We start from the raw sequence: 7685 nt of genomic DNA on the forward strand, positions 1-7685 counted from the left end.
GCTGGTGGGAATGTAAATTGATACAGCCACTATGGAGAACAGTATGGAGGTTCCTTAAAAAAATAAAAATAGAATTACCCTATGACCCAGCAATCCCACTACTGGGCATATACCCAGAGAAAATTCAAAAAGACACATGCGCCCCAATGTTCATTGCAGCACTGTTTACAATAGCCAGGTCATGGAAGCAACCTAAATGCCCATCATAGACGAATGGATAAAGAAGCTGTGGTACATATATACGATGGAATATTACTCAGCCATAAAAAGGAACGAAATTGGGTCATTTGTAGAGACGTGGATGGATCTAGAGACTGTCATACAGAGTGAAGTAAGTCAGAAAGAGAAAAACAAATATCGTATATTAACGCATATATGTGGAACCTAGAAAAATGGTACAGATGAACTGGTTTGCAGGGCAGAAGTTGAGACACAGATGTAGAGAACAAACGTATGGACACCAAGGGGGGAAAGCGGCAGCGGGTGGGGTGGTGCTGTGATTAATTAGGAGTTTGGGATTGACATGTATACACTGATGTGTATAAAATGGATGACTAATAAGAACCTGCTGTATAAAAAAAAAAATTAAATTAAAAAAAAAGTGTGTGTGTGTGTGTGTATACATTCTAGTATAAGTATGATGCTATCATTCACCAACGTGAATTTTGAAGCCCACTCCCCTTCCCCAATAATAGTGATGGATTTTCCTGTGTTAGTCCACAGTGTTTCTCTGAGCCTTCCCTAGTGAACACTTTGCATTTGTGAGATAATTTGCCCCTTGAGTCTGGAGTAAACACCAATTTGGATCATGTTGGCACCTGATCTATGGACTCAACCTGATTTGACCATACTTCCATCAACTGAGCCCACTCAAGTGGGCATATTTATTACAAAACAAGATTTTAAATTTAGTGATTACTAAGCGACCCTCAAATTTTGGTAAAACACAGATTTAAACCTAATAAGGTCATCATTGTATATTAGGAATCACTCACACTAAAGTCATAAAGTCATTGGCTTATGCACTCCAATGTTTCTTCAAAATACATTTTAATCCAGTTGTGGTTACTGCCTTTCTAAGGGTGTGTTATAGTCTACTTCCCTTTGAATACCTTAATGCCTACACTGCTGAGAGATGGGAATACATCTCAGGATATTTTAATTTTACCTCCTCACGCTCATAGTACTGAGTGTAAATATACCCAATGCTCAACAAATAAAAAAGAAATTGAATCTTAAAATGCGTAAGTTTGCAGGGTTAGTGCACCCTATGGTGAAATAAGTCTTATCTTTGTACTTTATTATTTATATAAATATCTAGGAAACCCCTACTGCTTCATTGTAGGTACTGTTATGGAAGCGGGGTCAACAATAAAGACATGGTGTCCATTCATTTGGAGCACTCGATACACAAATCCACCAAATCCACAAATACACAAAATCTACAAATCCACAAAATACCCACATGTTGTAATAAGCACTGTGGAGGAAAAAAACAAGGAAGCAAGACAGAACCTAACAGATAACAGCTTACTTTTGACAAGGTGATCAAGAATGATCTGTGTGAGGCAGAGACCTTTGAGCTGAAGTTTAAAGTTTGCAAAGGAGCTAGGCATTTAAAGAGAGGAAGGAATAGTCCAGGCACTGGGAACACTTGAAAAGGCCTTAGGGAGTAAAATTGTTTCATGTGTTTCAGGTACTAAAAGACCAGGGTGGGGACTTCCCTGGTAGCGCAGTGGTTAAGAATCCGCCTGCCAATGCAGAGGACACGGGTTCGAGCCCTGGTCCTGGAAGATCCCACATGCCGTGGAGCAACTAAGCCTGCGCACCACAACTACCAAGCCTGCGCTCTAGAGCCCACGAGCCGCAACTACTGAGCCCACGTGCCACAACTACTGAAACCTGCGTGCCTAGAGCCCGTGCTCTGCAACAAGAGAAGCTCCCGCAATGAGAACCCATGCACTGTAATGAAGAGCAACCCCCGCTCATCACAACTAGAGAAAGCCCACGCACAGCAACGAAGACCCAACGCAGCCAAAAATAAATAAATAAATACATTAAAAAAAAAAAAAAAAAAAAGACCAGGGTGGCTGGAGCATATAAATGAGTGGGAGATGCCCTCAGGGAGATTGTAGCAGAGGGCCAGATCAGAGAGTGAGCTGTAGGCTACTAGAAGGAATTTGTTATTAATCGTTTTGTGTTTCTGCATTTATTCCTTTTTTCTATGTAGTTATGAGCCACTGAATGTTCTTAAGGAGAGGCATAATGGCATTGCTTTGTATGGAGAGTGAATCTCAAGGGAGCGAACTATGGAGGTAGGTTAATGTGAATGCTGTAGCAGGAATCCAGGAAAATTATGATGATGCCAGTAATTTGGTGGCAGGGTAGATATAGAAAACAGAGTGGAAGAGGTACAGCTGAGAAATAAAATTGAATAGAGATGCGTTTGGGAGATAAGATTGAGAGATCTAAATATGGACTGATTAGGGATAAAATGCCATGATGAGGAACAGAAAGCAATCAACACTTGGTGGATGGTGGAACCATTAATCCAGATAACAAAGACTGGGGAAAAGGATCTGAGACAAGAGTTTTAGGGAAAAACATAAATTATTACCACTATGACGTTAAGAATGACCCATTCATATTAATAAACTTTAAGTTCCTTTACAGGGTTAGAAAAATAACATATAATTCTTCCCAGTACTTCACACTCTTTCACATATCTAACAGAAATAGACATTAGGTAAATATTAATTTTTATTATTCATGAAAAATGCAAGATTCTGTTCTTTTTCCTTGCCACAGAGAAAGTTGGTTGGTCACATTAAATAAGGTGAATAGGACCCCGATGATTCCACCTCTGAATTTCTTACTTTTTCTTTGCTGCCCAAAGTCTCCTCAGCAACAGGTAGCAAAATCACAGAAGCACTACCACAGGAGGGCTCCCATGATTATCTCCTGGTCCTAAGAGTCACAGAGGCAGGAGGATGCTCTGGGCAGAGAGCCAGACCTGACTCATCTTTCTTCCATAGAAGCATCAGGTACCCTGTAAGCCCTGCCCTGCACCATAGGAATCATGGCAAACCATATACCCGGCTTTTATAAGAATATGTCATGGTGTCCCACGATTGCACAATGGTTCACATTCAAAAGGGGACCTCTAAATAAAGAGGTACTTTAAACATCTACAAAATACAAAAACGTACCTTAAGCAAAACTACTGTCGGTTGCCTGATACAGGGCACATCCTTCATTATATCAAATACCATATTTTGTCTAGCATTTTGTTGTAAATAAGCTGTTCTTAGCAATCATGATCATTCCACACGTAGGGCTCAGATAAGGCTAGCTTTCAAATAATTAATAAAATTTGTTAAAGATCCTACTTAACATAGTTTCTAAAAAAGTGAATTCTAGTTTAAATTGTTTTAAATGATGGAAAAATAAGTTAAAGACTTTTCAATAAAATGGGCTGTTTAATAATTGGACTTGGTTTGCAGATTATATATAGATAGGTTTTATTGACATTAAAGCAAAAATCATGAATATATATTTTAAATTACCAAAGAAAGGCAACACCTTTCTCCTGCCCATAGAGAAGCAGGAGAAATAGAAAAGAACATTGTGTTTCTGAAAAAAACCTAAACCTTCTAGCATTGACTTCACACTCAACAACTGAAAATCCATCATTCTTTTAAAAGCCTATGTTGATTTGGTCTTTATCTTATTGAAGTGAGCTTTTTAAAACCTCCCCTAAGCTTCTCTCACATAAAAATTGCTCTTAGCTTCAGAGGAGATATAAATTATTTTGAATGCTGCAACTGTAATAAAAAACACTAAAATAATGAGAAATATGTTTGCTGTAATCACAAAGTTGGCACTGAAGTTTCTAGTATGTTAATCTCGCTTTAATCTTTTAATTGTCTTTATAGAAGTGACGAAAACAACTATTTTCTTCTAAAACTAAATGACGGTTTCAGCTGAAGTCGATAAAAAGTTAAAATGATTCTGAATCTCATCTGAATTTCACTATAAAATGCACATTCGTTTGAAAAAAGAAAACTGCATCGAGAAATGGGGCTAAGCAGTCTCGTCAATCATTTCTGTTTGTGTGCTCCGAAGGGGTCCGGCGCATCCTCGCCGTCTCCACAGGTAGTGTCAGCTCTGTTGGTTCTGCACGCTCACCTTTGCAGATGGGAAAAGGAACACATGCTTTTTGCTCGTAAAGAATACGACCTACCCCTGGAACCGAAACCCAATCCAACGACTCAGCTAGCGTAGACAGAAAGAAATAATAGTAAACCATGAGGTACAGCTAGCTGCCTTGCCTTTCCACATTTTCAGAACCTGAAATCCACACCGTCAAAACTGGCAAAGGACCGGTTGCCTTTCCAGCTCCTTTGTCCAGTCGCTGGCACCTCCTCGCCTAACTTCTCCCCTCTCTACTTTCCAGGTGGCGTTAACACCGGGCGGCCAAAACCTGAAAGATGTGAAATCAGGCACAGGTGGGTGTGGCGGTCGAGGCGAGCACTGGCGAGAGACTGGCGGCTTCCCTCCCCGCCATACCGGAGGAGCAAGAGAAAAGGCACTTACTTGCAACCTTGCCCGCCGACCATGCTCACCCAGTGCGCCCGCAGAGTCTGGCGCCGGGTAGGGGGCGGGCTTCAGGGACCCTTCCTCGCTCCCGGCCTCTCTCCCGCGGCGTCCTCTCCGCTGCTGCTGCCGCTCCCACTTTCTCTGGGATCCTGTTGCTCAGCGGGGGCCTGCCACTACCCGCCACTGGCACCCAGCCCCAGCCGGCCGAGCCCGCGGAATTGGAAACCAGACACCCGACGCAGCAGTGCGGGCGAGGGTCAGCCCGGAGACTGCGCCCCTCCTTCCGGGGCGCGCCCAGGGAAGCAGCGGCCCCGCCCCGGTTCTCCGGCCCCTCCTCGCTCCCCGCCCTTTCCCCACCCTCGCTCCCCGCCGCCCTCCACTCCCGCAGGGGGCGCGGGGCGGGGACTCAGCCGGCGAGGTATTGGAGATGCTGCAGTCTCTCTACTGTGCGCTAGTAGAAGGCAGAGGAGGGGATGGCAAGACCGCGCACCCTCACCTACCCCATTGGGTGGGGCGCGCGCGCGCGCGCGTTTGTGTGTGCGCGTGTGTGTCCAGGAGCCAGAAGAGCCCTTCCCTTACCTCACTCCGCCCCCATCACCCCTTCCTCCCTTCCTGCTCAGCAGAATCTGCTGAGATTTCCGAGAAGTCACTTACTGCGGCTTGACGGGGAGCTGGAGAGAACTACGGGCAGAGGAGGTGGGGACCGATGACAAAGGCCCAGCCATTGCCTCCTGAGCCCTGGGCTCCGAGGATTCAATACTGGGAATCGGTTCCTTCCCTGGGACTTTGCCCACGGAGGCTGGGTTGGTGGCGCAAGACCTGTCTCTAGGCTGCGATTTTTCTTTTCTTTTTTATGATAGATCGATCGGGTTGCCAAGTCTTCCAGGGAAGCAACGAATGCATTTTCTTTCAAAGGCGGAGAGAAGAGCCCAAGCCGCCGTGGGTGGAGAGGGGGACCTGGGGCAGAGGGGACCTGCCTTCCTGGACCTGGGACCCGCTCATCTGGTTACACCATCAGTCATATAGGTTCTGACTTTCAGAGCTGGGTAGGGGCGACTGTGAAAAGAAATCTTTATAAACCATTTTGTGCGATGTGTGTGCGCGCGCGCGTGTTTTCTACAGCAGCCTTCTGGGAGGAAAGCGATGAAAACAGGATAGAATTATCTTTCTCAAAGAGAAACAGGAAGTTTCCACCAAGGGGAAAAATCGAACGATTAAGACGTTGAGGCAGGGTAGATTTCCGGATCCTGGCCTTATGAAATGGACAGATCACTTAGCTGTATAAATATGAATGATGGGCATTTGCAGCTATAGTGTAATTTGCTTCCACTCCTATTATGGAAATGATACTCACTGGTAAACACACAGGGTTCCAAGTCCCAGGGTTTACCTTTCTGGGCCGCTTACTGAGCTTCTGAGATTTGCCCTGGGGCTTTGGACCTTACATTCTTGATTTGTAAGATGTGCTACTGAAGGAAGGAAACTGTCAGTTTCTGAGGCTTTCCACTGAAGAGTGAACTGGGTCACCGGGGCCTAATTCTCAATGCCATGTCATGGCCAAGTCACTTTCTCTTCCTTCATTGTTTGCAGACATAAGAAGAAGAATTAACTGCACTAGGAGAGACAGCCTTTTTTTATTAGATGCAGTAAAGCCACTGTCTTTTCTTACCACCTTGAAGTGGAGTCTCCCTTCAACTAAATTGTCTGATGCACAGTCACTGAGATGTAAGATGAGCTCAATCAACCCTTTCTCTTACAGCTCTCTGACATCTAATCTCCATTTCATTAGGGAATAATCCATATGACATTCAGAATAATTAGAACCCACAGAATTTCAAATCCATGTTATTTTTTCCTTAAGAAGATAAATTAGAACATTAAGGCTCTAGCTGATTAAGACAAAGAAAAAATGATCAGTGCCTCTGAAATTATAAAATTTATTAATATGATTAACACAGATTTGATCAAATTCCAAAATACTCAAAGCTTTAAAGAAGTAATCAAGAACAAACCAAAGTACCATATTATAAAATACAGTATAGAGTGAGTTTATTGCATTTGTTATTCCTAGAGATGATGAAAAATGAAGACAAAAATAGAGTCAGGATGAATTTATAAATGGTGGCACCATATGGAATTATAGGAAATTAGAGTCACTTTTGGTGGTTAATATCATGTAGGACTACCCAGAAAACTTCACTTGGGATAGTGATGACATACTAGACTGGATGATCCATTGGTTTGATGAAGTGTAGCAGGTTTTCTTAATGACCAAAATTTTTTCCCACTTGTGTGGTAAGAAAGGGATTTGGTATCCCTCTCCCCCTGCCGCTAAGAAAATAATAAATGATATACACCATGCTTTGCCACTCTAAAAATCTGTTCAATATACCTAGGTTCTTATTAGGGGTCTTCAAAAATAAAACCTCCTTGGTTTGTCTGAGGGGTCCCTGGTGGGATTTTACCTGTGAATTCATTGGCAAACATGGTGTATATTATTCATTATTTTTCTAATTCTCTTTCATCTCCCAACTATTTATTTACCATCCATTTAGTTTATGTACCATTTTCAGTCTTGCAACAATTTGTAATCTGTTGCCTTTAGTCTATGCTGTCTGTGTTTTTATTGCTCTTTTGGCAGTGCTGGGATTTTTTGTCTCTATTTAAATTCAGAAAAAGACTATCTGAGTCTCCTATTGAATATTACACTAAATACCCCTAAGAATTCACCAAACACTAAGTGATGGTGTCACATGTAGACATAAGTAGATAGTGCCATTGAGAAGGTTAAAGGGTAGGCTTGAATTATGGGAGACAGAGAAGAACCCAACTGAGCCAGCCAACAACCAATAAATTCTTGGACTATTCACAACTGATTTTCTATAATTTGGGTAGAAAAAAGTAGGGATGTTTATACTCTGAAATTGACTAATATTATACTTCAAAACCAGAACAAGAATGAAGAATTTTTTTTTTTTTTTTTTTTTTTTGTGGTATGCGGGCCTCTCACTGTTGTGGCCTCTCCCGTTGCGGAGCACAGGCTCCTGGACGCCCAGGCTCCGCGGGCAAGGCTCACGGGCCCCGCC

General features: G+C 42.9%; 1 protein-coding gene across 1 annotated transcript in view; it reads right to left on the minus strand.

The window, feature by feature from the left end:
- SCN9A (sodium voltage-gated channel alpha subunit 9) overlaps positions 1-4873 on the minus strand; it is a 157904-nt gene extending 153031 nt beyond the window's left edge. The window contains exon 1 of the mRNA XM_024122208.2: positions 4597-4873. The gene's annotated coding sequence lies outside the window, so the exon portion shown is untranslated. The remainder of the gene's footprint in view (positions 1-4596) is intronic.
- Between the last annotated feature and the right edge of the window lie 2812 nt (positions 4874-7685).

The sequence above is a fragment of the Physeter macrocephalus genome, chromosome 2 (genome assembly GCF_002837175.3).
Source record: "Physeter macrocephalus isolate SW-GA chromosome 2, ASM283717v5, whole genome shotgun sequence".
NCBI lineage: Eukaryota > Metazoa > Chordata > Mammalia > Artiodactyla > Physeteridae > Physeter > Physeter macrocephalus.